The following is an 18,490-nucleotide window of genomic DNA, read 5'->3' on the forward strand; positions in this document are numbered from 1 at the left end:
ATTAAATTAACAAGTGTGTGCTGTGCTGAGTGTTCATGTGTGGGAAAGAATGCAAATACAGATGTGTATATGTCTATGTATAACTGTGGCTGCGTTCCACAATGCTGTCTCCTGACACCCCCCACCCAGAGGCTCTAAATTTAGTGTTAACCCACAGCGACTTTTCTAAAAGAGATGCACTCAGTTTGTAATTGAGAACAGATCTTATTTAATTAGAGCATCTAGCCTTTCCATGCAAGCATGACTGCACATCACTGCAAAGAGTGGAGTTACATAAAAGGAGTTGATCTGAGGCTCAAGTATTATGATGGCCAAGAGATCTCTATTCTTCCTGTGCTCTGATGCCAGCTTTCTGTGCAGTTATTTTCTCTATTTTGATTGTGGCTCTGAAAACTGAAAAGAGGAAAAACCTTGGGAAGGTCTTGAGCTAGAGCCCAACAGAGTAAAGAAGGTGTCTAGCACAGGTGGATTATCTTTCATGCAACAACTATGGGTGTGGGGTCAGCAGGAGGGAGGCAGGAATATTATGCTTCATGAATCTAAGAAATTGTCTTCTTTAGTGAACCAAGAAATGCAGGGTGGCTTCTTATTATTATTAATAGTTGTAATAATAATTAGCAGACTGCTGCCATCAACAACATTTCATCAGCAGAAAATAGATGGCAAATTGAAATCCTGTGGCACACAGTGGCAAATAAAAACTCTGCTGAAAAGATTGAAAACTCATTGGCTATTAATACTATAATTGAATATTATTAAATATTATGGAAACCCGGGTCTTAAAAAGTCCCTTTAATAGTCCTCCCTCCATTCCCCTGATTCATCTAAAGTGGAGATGTCAAATATGTTTTAATACCACCTGCCATTCTGGTTGATTGATAATGGCTGCCTAGAATGTTGGTCAATTAGGTGGATCTGCCATGACACCCATGGGAAGACTAAGTACTCATGATGAGTACTTACCAGTTCATAATGTGTATATTCTGGAAAACAAGAACTTTGTTTTTGACTTGAAAGTTACCCTTCTAAAGACTATCTTCCTTTCCCCCAAGAATTCCCTGTTAATGTCTTTCATTTGAGAAGTTGTCTCTTTCTCAAAGACACACCTGATTTTGCTTTTGCTTGGTTCTCAATGAGATGGAGTCCCACAAGACACATATACCCTCTACTAGCAGGAGCTTTCAGTTTGTTTGCAGGCTTGGCACCGTAGTATCAGTGTTAGGACTTGTGGGCTCTATGAGCTGGCATTTCGATATTTTGAACAATGAGCTGATCTTAAAGGGAGAAAGTGTGAGCTGTTTATTTTAGCATTAAAGCCTTTGTGGTTAGAGAAAAGAGGTGATCTGTTCTTCTTCTCTTACCTCCATATATCATAACTGGGGAAGGAAAAGCAAAGAACACAGAAATGATGCTTTCCTTTAAACTCTGTAAACTGCCAAGAGGTAAGAATTCTGTATTGCTTCCATTTTCATATGTAAAATGCAAAGGAAAAAGCCCGTTGTCTATTATTCACTAACAATAGTGATGATAAAGTTGCTATGACATGATACTGATATGGGCAGAACCTAACAGCACACTTACTGGTGGGATATTATGTACCAGATCCTAGGCTAAAAGTTCCACAGATCAGCTCATTTGACTTCAATAGGAATGCTATTAAATTCAAAGCATGACATATAATGTGTGCAGTGATATAGGTAGAACAAGACAGATCTAGACCAGAAAGCTGGACGGTATACTCTAAAGCTGTGATCTTGATCGTACCCTATTTCTCCATGAGCATACCAGGGGAAATAATAATGCTATCAGTTAACAGGTTCTGATGAGTGCTTGCAGAAGGAATACCTATTGGTGCCATTGGCCTTTTTTTATGGTGCAAATAGTCCTGTAATACCTAGAGACCAATATGAACACAGAGTTGGGATGAAAAAGTGAATTCAACACTGCACCGACTGGAGTCAGTCTCCTGGTTACCATGGAGATTGGTTTCTCTCTCAGAACCCTCAGTGGGTAGGTGGAGGAACCAGCAGAGGAAACTCTGTGCCTTAGGAAAAGTCATGTCAGGCATCAAGCTGGAGAGAGCACAAAATAGGTTAAACACTCTTTTTGCCAGGATCACTACTCTCATCAAACTTCATAGATCAAAAATGAACTAGGTAAAGTTCTCAATGTTTCGATGAGAAACTATGAATTGACTCATCCCAGTGACTTGTGTGACAAAGCAGACCTGAAGAGGTAGGTACTATTGTTTTGGATCTCTTCCTTCAAAACTAATTGGTTATATAGCCAGTCTTTCTATAAGTGCTATTTATTTTGAGAATTCTTTATATAGTCTCTATACTTTTTATTAGGACTCTAAGTTGCATTGCCCTACAATGGACTCTAAAATAGAATCTTACTAGGCAAAATGCAATAAGGAAAGATCTCCACTGGTTCCTGGCTCAAGGCTATTGATTCTGCACATTGATCCAGTCTCCACCACATGGCTTGCCAGCTCCAATATTACATCTCTATAAAAGAGTTTGAATTTCTTAACTTTCCTTTTAAATCCGCATTGTCAGGGCTCCCTGTTTCCAAAGCAAGCCTACACGCCTCAGCGCACTCGGCTACTGTGGCCCAGACTTCCAATACCCTGCTCAATGAAATGAGTTAGAGACTGATTCAGCCTGACTTCACTCGGGGCTGGTGATTTCTGAGATGGAGTCAAGCCCTTAATGTATCCTGCTCCTGCTTTCTCAGTCTATTAATTCTCCTTCCTTTCTTCCAGTTCTGTACCCTCAAAGCAGCTGTTTCCAAAGCAACTGGAGCAAGGTTGAAGAGATAGGAAGTTAGTATAAATGAGCTAATTGGGTGGATCCTCACTGAGGTGTGATAGCCAAAAGGATGCATCCACAAAGAAGCTCATGTGAAATTTCTTGAACCAGTGGCAAAAGGGACCTTGCAGGTGATTTTCAGTTAGGAATTTTGAGATGTAGAGATTATTCTAGATTATAGGTATAGTCACAGGTATCTTCAGAGATGGACAGGAAGATAAAAGACAATACCACATGATGTGAGGTAAGAAAAAAGTTGCTATTGGTGCTATAAAGACAAGGAAAGGATATTTTAAAAAATGAGCGGGATTCTTGAATCTGGAAAGACAGATTTTCCTTTAGAGGCTTCAAATGGATAGTCCTCTAGAGAATCCAGAAAGAAACACAGTGCTGATGAAATATTGAGGAACATGAATTAGACCTCTTACTGAGAAATACACAATGCATTTGTGCTTTTTTTTAAGCTACTAGATTTGTGACAGTTTGTCACAGCAATGATAGGAAAATAATACAAGAGGCAATGACTGCCTTTTGCCCACTACTGACAGTAGTCTTGGACTGCTTCTGTCCCTCTGTCTGGTCAGGGTAGAAAAGATGTCAAACACAGCCAGCATTCTCACTTGCTTAGAGATGATTTGAGATCTCCTCATGTGCCTCCCCTAGAGATTTTACTTGGATGTAATTCTGATTTGAATCTGAAATGTTCCCCATATGCTAATCTTTTGGGTGCTTTTGCTACCTATAGCTAGTGTGTGATTCTGGGAAGTTGTGGACCCTTTTGAAAGTATAGCAGATCTGTTAGAATTAGGTCACTAAGGATGACTGTTGGAAAGTTCTGCCGGCAGTCATACTTTACCTCTTAGTTTACCATGATATGGGCAGCCTCTACCACATTCCTCTACTACTAGACTGGACTGCAATCTTCTGAAAACAAGTAAATCTGACCTCAAATTTTTCCTGTCAGATACAGTGTTCACAGTGGTACAGAACTAAGTAAAACAGATGCTTAATCCCAATGAAGCATATCTCTGGTCATGGCATATTTTTAGTTTTGAGTTGAGCATAATAAGTTTATTTACATAAATTTTTCATAACATGACATGCATTTACAAACATACCACCCAAACCTAGGTTAAGCTGTATGATGAATTTATCCTTTCTTCTATGAGAAATAACGATTATCCTGAGTATTTTTTCCTTTTCCATTTCTTTTCTTATTTTCTGAAAATTTCCCTTTAATTAAAAATAGATTATTTTCTTATACAATAGATCTTGATTACAGTTTCCCCTCCCTCTATCCATTCCTATTCCTCCCTTTTCCCCTCCATTCAGATCTGTTCCCTTTCTGTCTCTCATTAGGAAAGTATAGGTTTCTAAGAGTTAAGAACAAAACATAACACAACAAAATATAAGATAAATAAAGAACCATCACATTGAAGGTGGACAAGGCAAACCAACAAAAAAAGATCTCAAGAAACAGCACAAGAATCAGAGACCCACTAATTCACACACTCATAATTCTCATTAAAATACTAAACTGATAGCTATACTATATAGTCAGAGGATATGGTAGAGATCTGTGCAGGTCTTGTGCTTGCTGTTTCAGTCTCTGTGAGTTCATATGTGCCAGTCATTGGTTGGACATCCCCTCAATCTCTGCTCTATTTTTAGTCCCTGCACATTTTGTAGGCAGGGTACGTTTTGGGTCAAAGTTTTTTGGATGGGTTGGTGTTCTCCTCCCTCCATTAGGAGTCATGTCTAGTTAGAGGGTGGTGGGCTCTTTAGTCTCCATGACCCTGTTACTAGGAATCTCAGCTAGAGTCACCCTCATATGCTCTCAGGAGCCTACACTGTGGTAGGTCTCCAGCTTCTGATTAATGATACTCTGCTTTGCTTACAGGTGGGAACCAAGCATGGCTGTCTTCTGAGTTGCTCCACCCAGCAACTGATGGAAACAGATGCAGAGATCCACAATCAGTCATTGGGTGGAGCTCAGGGAGCCTTGTGGAAGAGCAGGGAAAGGATAGAAAGGAACTTGACAAGAAGACGAACAGAGTCAACTAACCAGGGCCCAAGGGGGCCTGTGGAGACTGAAGGACCAACCAAGGACTGTGTATGGACTGGACCTAGGCCTTCTACACAGATGTAGCTGATGGGCAGCTCACTCCTCATATAGGTTTCCTAGTAAGGGGAATGGAGGGTGATTCTGACATGGACTCTATTGCCGCTTTTCAATCACTTTCCCCTGGTGGAGCTACCTCACCAGGCCACTGGAGAAGAGGATATGCATAGTTACGATGAAATTTGATATGCTGGGGTGGGAGTGCTTACTTTCTCTGAAGAGTAGAGGAGGGAGGATAGGTCAAAACAGAGAGGGAAGGTAGGACTGGAAAGAGAAGATGGAGGGACTATAATTGGAATGTAAAATGAATAAAAAGATATGAAAAAAAAACAGAGGAAAGCTGGGGTGCATTAGGGCTGGGATATTGTAAGCATACGCACTGCCAAATGCAGTGACAGTAAATATCTTACCTACTTCATTATAATATTTGAGAATTGAGAATACTTGAGAATTATTAAAGACAAGAAAGCATAAAAAACAAAAAAAAATATGAAAGATCCTTCCTGCTCTTGGATTGGCAAGTAAAAATGGTCATCCTACTTAAACTATCTACAGATTCAATGCATTATCTATCACAATTCCAACACAAGTCTTCACAAATCTTTTATGGGCAATTCTCAGCTTCATGTGGAAATGCAAAAAGCCCAGGATAACTAAAACAATCTTGAACAATATAATAATTGCAAGAGGTATCACCATTGCTGATTTCAAGTTGCACTCGAAACTGTATTAATAAAAACAGCATGGTATTGCCATAAAACTACACATTCATCAATGAAATGAATTGAAGGTCTGAAATAAATTCACAGACCTATGGACCCCTGATTTTTAATAAAGAGGCCAGAAATACACACTGGGAAAAAAGCAACAGCTTCAAAAAATGGTTCTTGTCAAACTGGATGGCTGCATGTAGAAGAATCCAAATAGATCCATCTTTATTACCCTGCACAAAGTTCAACTCCAAAAGGATCAAAGGCCTCAACATAAAACCAAATGCACTGAACCTGATTAGAAGAGAAAGTGAGGAATATCCTTGAATGCATTGGCACAGGAGAAGACTCTTAACAGGAGGCCTATGGCACTAAGATGTTTAATTAATAAATGGGACCTCATGATACTGAAAATCTTTTCTATAAGGCAAACAGCACCATCATTTATAAAGAGCAGCAGCCTATAGAAGGGGAGAAAGATTTTTATGAACTCTATATCTAATAAAGGACTAATGTCCAAAATATGTAAAGAACTCAAAAAACTAAATATTAGAAAGTTAAATAATCCAATTAAAAATGGGGTACATAGCTAAACAAAATTCTCAATAAAGGAAAGTCAAGTGGCTGAGAAGCACTTCAATGTTCAGCATTCTTAGCCATCATGGAAACAAAAATCAACACTTCTTACATCTGTCAGAATGGCTAAGATCAATAGCACAGTGACAGCTCATGCTTGCAAAGATGTGTAATAAGGGGAACACTTATCCATTGCTGGTGGGAGTAGAAACTCATACAGATACTATGGAAATCAGTGTGGCGATTCTTTAGGAAGATGGGAATTGATCTATCTCAAGACCAGCTCTACCACTCTCAGGCATCTACGGAAAGGCTCACTTCATTCTAACACAAGCACATTTGCTCAACCATGTTTATTGCTGCTTTATTTTAATACCACAAATGGGAAACAACCTACATGTCCCACAACAGAATAATTGATTAATATTTGGTACATTTACACAATGGAATATTAATTCAGTTGTTGCAAAAAAAATGACATCATGAGCTTTGCAGACAACTTGATGAAACTAGAAAAAAAGTCATCCTGAGTGAGGTAACATTGATTCAAAAACTTATGTTATATATTTGCTTATATGTGGAATTTCGCTGCTAAGTAAATGATAACCAAGCTACATTCTCTAGGCCCATAGAAGTTAGGAATAGAGGAAGAGACCAGGAAGGACACATGAATCTCCCTGGGACAGGAAAAGAAAATAGAGAATAGATTTTTGTGGGTGGACTGGGGAAGTGGGAATGGGAAGATCAGATGTGGAGGGGAGGAGTTATGGACTTGACCAATGGAATGTGGGGAGAGGCAGCTAGAATTAAGGGACATCTGTGGGGTAATATATAAACCTAGGTTAGTGGCAACTTTTTAAAATATCTAAAAACAATCCTAATGAAGTTTCCATGGGGACAGGGGTAAGAGGAAGACATAGTCCCACCTGTCCATCAGTTGTGCTACCCAAATCCCCCCCCCAAAAAAAAACCAATGATTTATAAGGGCACCTATGTATGTAATTCTTAGGATTTTTTTCTGCTCATGTTAGATTTCTGATATCTATTTGTGTGATTGTGTTATTGGTATAGAGCATATCATTGAATGGATTGATGAATGTTGTACAATTTATTCATTTTTCTCTGAAAGATATTTTTAAAATTGTTAAGATTATTGTAGCTTGTGTCTCCTATATTATTAACATAGCCGAAGTTCATTTCCACAATAGATCTGAGACCTTAATCTCCCACAAATCCTTTTGATTGCACTTTGGTTCTGGGGCCAGATCTTGTATGGGGGCTACAGGATGCTATCATTGAAAGAATTATTTTGGGTCAGGGTCAATAGCTAAGTTTTGGAAGCTATGCAAGAAGAAAAAATAATCAGTAAGTTGACCCCAGAGACTCCAATCACTGGAAGAAAGGTCAATTCAAGAGGAAAAAAGAAAAATTTCCATTTAAGAATATTTAGAATTAAGAATTAAGAAAATATTCATAGTAAAATGACATGTTATAGGGCCAGAGGTTGATAGGAGGAATTATACTGATAATTCTTATGAGGCTGACCCCAGTGGATTGCCATGGATCACTTTTACACACCCCTCTGAAACTTCAAGCATTGTATTAGAAACCTTCTTGAGATCCAACTTTGTGCTAAACACAAAGGCCTACAAGTAGTGGGAACTCATTCAGCTTCTCTTTTTTTTTTTTTTTCCATTCATAACAATTGAAGCATTTATTTATCTTTTTTTTTTTTTTTCAATGCAGTTTATTCAGGAACCTTGAACAATCATCTGATCCTGGGGAAAGCCAGCCCACAGCTTAAATAGCCTCTGGGTAGCCAACCCAGGCGTGCCACGTGTGCAATGCAGATAGGTCCACATACATGGAAGCAAGCCAGATCCTCAGCCTTAGCCAAATGTGGAATTGTTTGTGACAAGTGTTCTCTCTCTGTTGTTTCTCTGACATCCCAGAGGAATGTCAACTCTCTAGTACTCCTGATTAATAAGGCCATGATGAGATCTCATATTATCTACCTCATGCTCAACACTTCATAGTTTGGGCACCGGTGAATAAGTATTTTTCCTTTGCAGGGTGTCAGTCTTCCATCTGTTTTTATACAAATAAAATCCACAGGTGCCAAAGATAACGGCACTGCAGAAGTGACGGCAGAAACCCAGTCTTTACATTTAACTTTCTTCTGTGCTAAAAGTAGAACCTAAGACTTCAAGCCTGTTAAGCAGATGTTCTGCATCTCAGTTATACTCGTAGGTCTTCCCAAAATTCAAAACAATGACCCTGCAAATGACTTGGGTTTCGCCCTTTTGAGTGGGAGCCAGCAAAACATGTGTACATATGCCAATGATGCATGAATTTGGATATCATGACTCTTGGAGAAAGATAATAAAAAGAGTCTGTGGTAACTACTTCTGTGTATACCTACCATTTTAGGACTTCTAGCTTTCCCTCTCTGGGTTCTCCCAGGCCTTTGACTCTCAACTGTAGCTCCTATTCCACCTCCATTCTTCTTACCGTTCTCACCTGATATTTCACCTGAAGGGACAAAAGTGGTGTGTGATTTTGTATTTTATTCTTCCAAAAACACCCTGGAATGCTGGTTATACCATACTCTTCATGCACTCAGAAAACACGATCCACCCTGGGAGACCCAGAAATTCTCCACTACCTGGGGATCATGTTGTCTAGAAAGGGGGGAGGTCCATGTGCTTGGAGATAAGCACTAGAGAAAACAGAACTGTTCAACAATCAGGCAGTTTTCTACAAAGGAAGAAACTGACATCTGACCTGGAAGGCAGTAGATGTTGTTTGATAAATGGTGATATTTTGTCAGTCTGTGGAGCTAGCCCTCACCCCAATTCCCCCAGAATCCTGAGCTTTGTTTTCAGTCAATAAATCCCATCTTTATGCTTGTTACAAACCCCATCCCCAGGTCCTTATTCTGAGCACTGTTCACAGTCAATAGAACCCATTCTTGTGGAAAAGATCACAAGTGCTTTGCCAAAGAGACGAACTTTACAAGGGAGCTTTGATGTAGTCATGCCTAAAGCTTTTTTGTGATAGTTGTCATGAGGAAAACCTTTTTTTCTAAAGTTTTACTAGGTTTAAATATGTAAAATAATAGACCATTTCAAATCAGACTGCAGAAAGTTGAAATAAACCGAGTTTCATTTTTGCCTCTCTGGTGGGTAGTTTTCAGCTCACCGCGATGTGTGAAAGGACCCCATGACGTTGCCAGACTGGGAGATTCTTTGCCAACAGGACAAGACACCAGATTTGCAGGTGCCATTTTCAACAGGGAAGAAGTCTCCAGAATCACTGACTGGGCAGTTGAAAGAGCTCAGAAGACTGGAGACAACCCAATTCCAGAAGGTAAGTGGCTGGGGTTTTTCAGGCTGCTAGGCAGGTTAGAGCTGTCAAGGGGAATGGTGAACTTCCTTATGCAGAGAAAACTTGTGGTTTTTGACCTAAGACCTGTGATATAGACACTCTGTGGTGAGTACTGCAAATTTTGCCAGCATCTCTCCCATTTCTTTCCTATTTTCATCCCCTGAAGATGACACTGTGTGAGTAACTTATTCTGTGTAAAATTGCATTTGAGGAATGCTAAATCTGAGAAGAACCCTACAAGTCTTGTTGCTGATCATGAAGTTATTCTTTATCCTGCAGAAGAGTATTCTGAGCTCCAGAATATGATAATATGACCAAGGGCACTTGGCTGTAAAAAAAAAAAAAAAAGATAAGACACACAGAGAATACGGGATATGGGGGCATGGCCCTATTTTTGACCATGCTGTGCAATCCATGAGCTTCTAAACCAGTTCTGTGTGGAACAAAGACACTTTTCCTAGAGCAGAAAGAAAACCATGAATTGTGTATAAACAGTTTCCCTTAGAGTGACTATGAGAAATTATTTAGATAGTCAGACAACCATTTCTCATAGTCTCCCACCCCTCCGAAGACGTAAGTTCACAAAGAGGAAAAATAAACATTTGCTTCCTCCCTAAGTATTCATTGGGTGCCATTCATTTTTTGTGTGATAGCAGCACTAGTGTAAGTCAAGTGACGAACAAGGAAGTAGATTCTGCCTTCAAGTACTCTTAAGGAAATCACGTCTCTTTGCTGAGGGTCTCTTGCTATTATGTATTTGTTACTCCATGGCTCTAAAGGGGAAAATCCCTTAAGAAGCTTATAGCCTAAAGGAAAAGGATTGAGAATCAGGATTCATCGAACAGCAGAATAATGGCAGTCACTGCAAGAGCTGTTACAGTCTTCGCCCAGTGTGATGTTCACAGCTCTGTGAGGCAGAAACTGCCTGCCTTATGTTTCATTTGGTCAGGTCTACCATATGAGGAGAAGATAGGGAGCGGCATTAAACTCCCATTACAGAAGACTAGACTGAAGTTGAATCACCCATCATCAGTTGGCTCACAATAGGCAGGAGCAAGGACCTCGATTCCTGATTAATCCAAAGCCCTTCCACTGATTTGAAATATGCCAACAACTTGGTCATGAATTTTAGCCTTCACTCCTGCTCTATGTGGATGTATCTGGCTATTTAAAAGACCCATGTCTGTGCAGGTGTGAGAAGAGACTGTAATAATGAGTGAAAACTGTGACCAAACTATTCTTCAGCTCCTCCTATCAAACAGGGGAATCTATTTCCTACCTTCATGACTTTAAGTTATTCCCATGGTTTCCTATGCCCCATAAAGTGTGAAAAGGTGATTCCATAGAGGCTATGGAGCCCAGGCAATAAGGTGGGGGAGGGGACTAGGTGGCTTCTTTCTTTCTACAGTCTAAGACCACTGTGTATAGAAGTCAGGGCTGGCCTGGGAGAGACAATAAGAGGTCCAGAAGTAAGCTGACTACTAGGAAAATCCAGCTATGACCCCAAGCAAGTGAGAGAGGAGGGCTCATCCCTGCTCTCATGACCATACTCTACTTCTTTTTTATTCTGACTTTTTTTTCTGGTAAATGTGTCACGCGAAGCCCTACATTCTCTCATTCCCCCTGTTGGTGCTTTCATTTGCTGGCTGAGAATTTCAACAAACCCATTTCATTTCGTTGGACATTTATTTTCTTACCCAAAGATCAGAGATAATAATAACTATCTAACTCATGAGGTGGTTCTAAAACTTTAATGAGACATGTATGTGAAACTGATTTATGAACTGTTAAGCGTCATACCAAAAAATAAGTCTGGTACTACATTTTGCAGCTGGAATCTCACTTAAGACCATGTAACCAGAAAATATAGGACACTACCTAACTAACAGCATTTCTGGGAGGAAAATGAAGGGAGCTCACAGGCAGAAGCTATTGTGTCTAAATCCTTAACATCTTAGTGCTGTAGACTGCTATGCCTGCATGGGTGCACCTGAGACCTTCTCCAGGAACTGCCTTTGGTATGGCAGGGAAGCTGTGGTTTTATAACATTCAGGTGTGGCAGAGAGGAATTCTTTGGACTCAGCAGGAGAGAGAAATGAAGTCTTACAATCTTAATACAAGGTGCTACCCAGAAGGGAGCAGGATGCTGATAAACAATATGAGGTGCCTCATGACTGTTTAATAAAAAATTAGAGATCACTCAACTTTAGGGCAATTATTTTCCCTCGAGAACACACAACACTAGCTTATTATGAAGGTACTAATTTTTATTTCATCCTTTTAAAATTATTTTTATTTTATTTATTTACAATATATACATTTTATATCCCTATTGTAGCCCGTTCCTTCAACTCCTCCTGGTCCCAGCATCCCTCTTTCTTCCTCCCTATCCTCTTTCCGTAGTCCATTGAGAGGGGCAGTTCTCCTCTCCTGCCTTCTGCTCCTAGCTTATCAAGTCTCATCAGGACCACTTGGATCTTCTTTCTCTATGGCCTGGCAAGGCCACATTGCCAGGGGGAGGTGATCAAAATCAGGCAACTGAGTTCATGACAGAACTCCTCTGACTCAGGGACACACATGGAGATTGAGCTGCTTGTTGGTTATGTCTGAGCAGGCTGTCTAGGTCCTCTGCATGCATGGATATTGGTTGGTGCATCATTCTCTGCAGGACCTCTGGGCTCAGATTTCTTAGCTTTGTTGGTCTCCTGAGGGGCTCCTGTCTCCTCAGTGTCCTTCTTTCTGCATCCCAGTTCTTCCATAAGACTCCCTGTGCTCCACCCATAATTTGGCTGTGAATCTCAGCATCTGCTTTGATCCCCTGTTGGATGGAGCCTTTCAGAGGACCCTCTATAGTAGGCTACCATCCTGCCCCCTCTCTTCCATAGCTTTTGGTATGTATTCAATAATTAATAATGGGACCTCATGAAACTGAAAAGCATCTGTAAAGCAAAGGACACTGTCAACAAAATGGCAGCCTACAGACTGGGCATAGACCTTCACCAATCCTACGCCTGACAGAGTGCTAATATCCAGGCTATTTAAAGAACCCAAGAAATTATTTTTATTAGTTCTATTTAAAGAACCCAACAAACCAAAAAACCCAATTTAAAAATGGGGTACAGAGCTAAACAGGAGAATTCTCAACAAAGGAATATCTTATGACAGAGGAACAAATAAATGTTCAACATCCTTAGTCATCTGGGAGATACAAATCAAAACAACTCTGAGATTTTATCTTACACCAATCAGAATGGTTAAGATCAAAAACTCAAGTGACAACACATGCTGGGGAGGAGGTGAAGAAAGGTGAACCCTCCTGCATTACTGGTGGGAATACAAACTTGTACAACCACTTTGGAAATCAATCTGGTGCTTTCTCAGAAAATTGGGAATAGTGCTACCTCAAGATCTAGCTATACCACTCCTGGGCATATACCCAAAAGATGCTCCACCATTCAAGAGGACATTTGGTCAACTATGTTCATAGCAACTTTATTTGTAAGAGTCAGAATCTGGAAACAACTTAGATGTCCCTCAACTGAGGAATGGATACAGAAATTGTGGCATATTTACACAATGGAATACTACACTTAGCTATTAAAAACAAGGACATCATGAAATTTGCAGGCAAATGGATGGAACTAGAAAAGATCATACTGAGTGAGGTAACCCAGAAGCAGAAAGACACACATAGTATCTACTCAACTGTAAGCAGATATTAGCAGTATGATAGAGCTAATCATACTAAAATCTACAGTTGTAAAGAAGGTAAACAACAAGGAGGACCCTAGGGAGGATGCTTAAATCTCATTCAGAATTTTTATCTCTTCTTTACTATTCTCTATTACACTTTTTTTTTTCTTTAGCGCAAGGGAGTGAGCTCATTCAAGCACTCCCATGGAGTCCACTTTATCAGGAAACAAAATCAGAAACTGATTCCGCCAAAGAGATATTAAGTCTGATTCATGATCTCACAAGTCTAGAAAGAGTGACTACATGCCTGCAATCCCATTGCTAGTCAATATGAAAAGAATTTTAAAACCTGAGTTTCGTCTACTCTATTGGACCTCCTTAGGGGGAAAAAAGAGGTTGAGGGTTCCACAAGATTCTGGAATTTTCAGTTTGATGGAGAAAGGAACTGTGATCCAATTCAGCCAGAATTAGGACCTGTCTTTTCCTAACCAATTGCTACCTTGATTCTGCTAGCTTTTGTCTGGGAAGGCAGCGGAACACTGTTTATGGTGGGAATGACTAATTTCATACACAGTTTAACTAGGTGGTTCGATCAAACTGTTCTTTCCTATGAAATTTGATGGTGGGAAATGATTACCATATAAAAAAGATTTCACTCTGTTTGACTGAGTGATTTCTATAAAGCGTCTATAACATAATTCCATTCCTGTGAACGTTAATTTTGCAGCAGCCAGCTGTAATTGGGTTTCAAGGCAAAAAAGAGTGAGTCAAGCCTTTTCTATAGTTTTAGCCTCTCTGCTGTGATTTAGGATGGTAGAGGTGGTACAAGAGGCAGGGAAACTATGGACCAGGAAGAGAGAAGGTATAGAATTATACTTGAATGTGCAGATAAGAGTCTGATATTCTGCTCTGAACCCCTCCCCAATAGAAAACGAGGAAGTACAATGCTTGTTTACTTTTGTAAGTAAAGGGGAGAAGGACACCAGGCTTAGCTGCTTCCCTTCACAAGAAGGGGAATGGGTGCACTGAAGATGAAAACATTTGCTACCATAAATCCCTCCATCATTTCTTTAGACATCCCCCCTTCTTTCTGGTGGAAGAGACACTCTCACAAAAAATGGAGCAATGGCAGCTCTACTTATGTGGCAATAGCAGAACTAAAAAACAAGGTGGTCTGGTGGTTGAATAAGCCACCCCACCCCCCAGTCTAGTTGTTTTGGTTCCCTGTTGTTGGCACTGGTGGGACATTCTTAGAAGATAAGGCCTTGTTGTAGGAAGTCTATCACTGGAGGTGAGCTCTGAGAGTTTAAAGACTTGTAGCATTCTCCGTTCACTCTCTCTGCTTCCTGCTTGAAGTTCAACATGAGAGCTCTTAGCTGCTGCTTCAGCCAACATGCCTTTGCTCCAGCATCATGGACTCTAGTCCTCTGAAACAATAAGCTCAAATGAACTCTTTCTTCTATAAGCTGCCTTGGTCACAGAGTTTATTACATCAATGGCAATGTAGCTAATACCAGTGGATAATTCTGGGTAGATAATTGCCCTAAACAGCAAATCTGTGTCATCATCTCTCCAACTGAGGTAACTCTTCAGGAGTCATTGGGTAGAAATTCACGATTTTACATAAGTAGTTTTGCTTATGTAGCAAAGATAGCAGAGCGGTGTTTATTATTTGCATATATACCATGAAAGAGGTTCAGATTCAAAGATGGAAGTAAACTCAGCCGTGGAGTTCTTTCTTTTCCTCTGGCTCATCATCCAGTATTCCTCTTTGTTGTTGTGGAGTAATGAAGCTGGTACCCCAAGGTGAACTTTCAGGAGAGACATGTAGGGTTCAAGCACTCAGCTATCTGTCCCTCCCCCCACCCCATCCCCACACCAACTATTAGCAATTCTACCTAGCACAACAGGCACACTCCATGTGGCTAAAATAAATCTTGGGTTTAAGAACTAGTTTTCTGCTTAGAAAGTTAGCTAGGAAAAGAAAGAAAGGAAAGAAAGAAAGAAAGAGAGAGAGAGAGAGAGAGAGAGAAAGAAAAAGAAAGAAAAAGAAAGAAAATCTGTAAAGTGTTCTGTTAATTCTAGGTTCCTGAGAAAGAAAAGTCAGAGCCAAGCTCCAGTTTCTTGGGCTTTTTTGTTGTTGGTGGGGTTTTTTGCTTGTTTGTTTTGCTTTTGCTTTTGTTTTTTGAAGGACAGAGGTGGCAAGAATCTCGCACCTAGGCAGTCAGAATAAGTGGCAAAATGGATGCATGCCAGCTCTGAGAAGCCCCTGAAACCAATACATTCTGCGCAGCAGCCCTGGCCACCTATCTAGAGCTCAGTGTGAGTGTGTGTGTGTGTGTGTGTGTGTGTGTGTGTGTGTGTGTGTGTGTGTGTGTGTGAAGTAGTTCGCAGACCTTGCCCTACAAAAAATCCCACCAATCCCTGAACAGGAAATCCCACTACTCCTGAGCTCCCCCAAGATCAGGCTGGAAAGCTCCTCCCCTTGAGAAGTTCTAAATAAGTCCTCCCTATTCAGTTCAGTTCCCTGCTGCCTTCTCCCAGAAGCAGAGGAAGCCACTCCTGGATTTGTCCCTCCACAACCTGGATTTGCCCCTCGAAATGAATCTCTTTTGTGAGATTTGTTGCCTGGCGTGACTCTCTCACCAGAAGAAGCAAAGAAGAGAACGAGGGAAGAAGTGAAGAAGTGAAGAAGTGGACCTCACCTGGGACCTGCAACGCTGAAGACGAGGACCAATCAAGAGGCACTGTTACCCTGTAGCACCCAGCTCAGCCAGGGAGAGCCTCCTTCAGCGCTGCAACTCTGCTAAGACTTCCCCTCAGAGCTCCGTGGTTCCTGGGCTCCCAAGTCCCAGGTATTTTTTCATTTAAGCAGGAACATCAACTCTCTCTCTCTCTCTCTCTCTCTCTCTCTCTCTCTCTCTCTCTCTCTCTCTCTGTGTGTGTGTGTGTGTGTGTGTGTGTGTGTGTGCGTGCATGCATGTGTGTGAACTATCAGGAACTTCTCTCCTTGCTTCCCATCCAACTTCTCTTCTTCCCACCAAGAAGTCCAGGGAAAGTCCAGACTATGGCAACCATTATGACTAATTTCTTTCTTTTTAACATCCCAAAGAAAACCAACAGCTTCTGCTTGTCTGCCCTCCTTGGATCCATAGACGCCCTTCTGCCGAGTTTAAAAGGGGGCTTTTAAACTTTAAAGACCCCTCTGCTTTCCATCCCTTCTATCTCTTTCATCTATTGTCATAGGAAATGAATCATGTAAACAAACTTTTTTTTTAATCTACTGTGTTCCTAATTGAATCGTCTTGCTGCATTGTTATAGAGAAACAAGGGCAATTTCCTGTCAGTTATTGAGCCATTTAGCAATTATTTCTTATCATTAGTTTGCAAATTCAAACAGCATCAAATTCTGTTTGTCGAATTACAAAGGCATGGCATCACAAGGTCCTCTTGGCAGAAGTCAGGCCATGCTGTTTAGGTGATTTCTGCCTTTATTTTGGTCTCCTCCTCCCTCCACCCAGCCCTGACAGTACGCAGCCACCTGGGCAGGAAAGGCCAAGCACCCAGGGGAGAACCTGCCTAAGAGGTGTTTATCTCCCCATGCCACTCTCATTAGCTAATGGAATAAGCTGCTGCCCACGGGAGTGACAGCCCCACTGGGTCACTTGACAGGCCAGCTTCTACTACATAGCAGGGACAGATGAGGATGAGAACATTTTAAAATGACCATCTTCACAGACAGCTTACTTGCCTTCGAGATCTGCTTCCCTGGAGGCATTCCTCCAGGTTTCAACTATTCATGCCCAGGAGTACAGCAGACATGGTTGCTACACCAAGACCCATGCATAGGCTGCAGACCAGCACCAGAGTTGGGTATGAACAGTCTGCAGGTGATCTCGCGAAATACAAGGATCTTATGCAACTCTCACTTTTACCCACACTTGCTTTCCAGTGAAACTGGGCCAGGTATACCTAGACAGGCTAGAAGTAATGGTACTCATAGCCTCAACGACATCTGTTTTCATTCCGTATTGTCACCTTGGAGATGGAGATACGTTGAGTTCCTGGTTTGATTGGCTGCCTGCTCATTTAGGTGCCAACCCCTCATCCCTTACCCTCTTCCTGAATGACTGTGAAGCTGCCTAGTTGGGTTGCCAGATTCTGTCTTCTTTTCTTCCTACCCCTGAGCTTCAACAATCCAACACGGTGCTTAGAATTATGTAGAGACTGAGGGTAGTGGGATTAGTGGGATCAATGATAAGTGCTAGGTAGGGAAGATTAGTTCTTTGGCTTCTGTTGTCTTTTTTCCTATTGTTGTTATTTATACACACACACTGTATTCAAATATACATGGATACAAATTGTATTCCTGGTCCACATATCAATATATTGAAGTCAAACTACAGAAACAGATGTGTGCATAAATAACGAAATATATATATTGAGAGAGAGAGAGAGAGAGAGACAGAGAGAGAGAGAGAGAGAGAGAGAGATCCAGGAGCCTAAGGTCTATGTATGCCTGTCAGTAAACTACAGCTCAAGCTGGGTAAATCACTTTTCTTTTGTATATTATTGTTTTCTCTGTGTTTGTTGTCCATTCCTGTGTAACAAATTACCGAAATTTTGCCACATTAAAGCAAGTTTCTATTAACTTATTATTTCTGTGGGTCAATCCAGTTGTCTTGGTGGATGTGTTTGGATCACCAGCCTTTCTAAGTTGAGGTCAAGGACTCATTTGAGGTTGAAGTGTATTCAAGGCTGACTTGGTTTGGGAACCTGCTTCTATGCTCATTCATTTAAGAAGCATAAAGGCAGGCCTCAGAACCTTGTCTTGGAGGAGCTTCTCCACAAAATTTCCTCAGGAGGGAGGTACTCGCTACTTTTTGTAAGGTAAACAAGTCAAGTGAAAGCAAGAGAGGGTCCCCCAGAATGTAGCTGTAATTTTTCTTTATCTACTTAGAAACAAGGTCCATCATTTTTTCATATTCTCTTTGCTATATGTCAGTCATCAGTCCTTGGCCCCCACTTAAGAAAAGATGATGGGGGCATGAATAGCAAGGATCACTGAGGTCACACCAGAGGTGCCCATCATATTGATCTTCATGAATTAAAAGTACCATTGGATTTTATCCTTTCTATTTTTGTCCTTAACACATTGCAGAATAATTCATGGACCATTTACCACATAG

Source organism: Meriones unguiculatus, chromosome 9 (assembly GCF_030254825.1).
Source record: "Meriones unguiculatus strain TT.TT164.6M chromosome 9, Bangor_MerUng_6.1, whole genome shotgun sequence".
Classification (NCBI taxonomy): Eukaryota; Metazoa; Chordata; class Mammalia; order Rodentia; family Muridae; genus Meriones; species Meriones unguiculatus.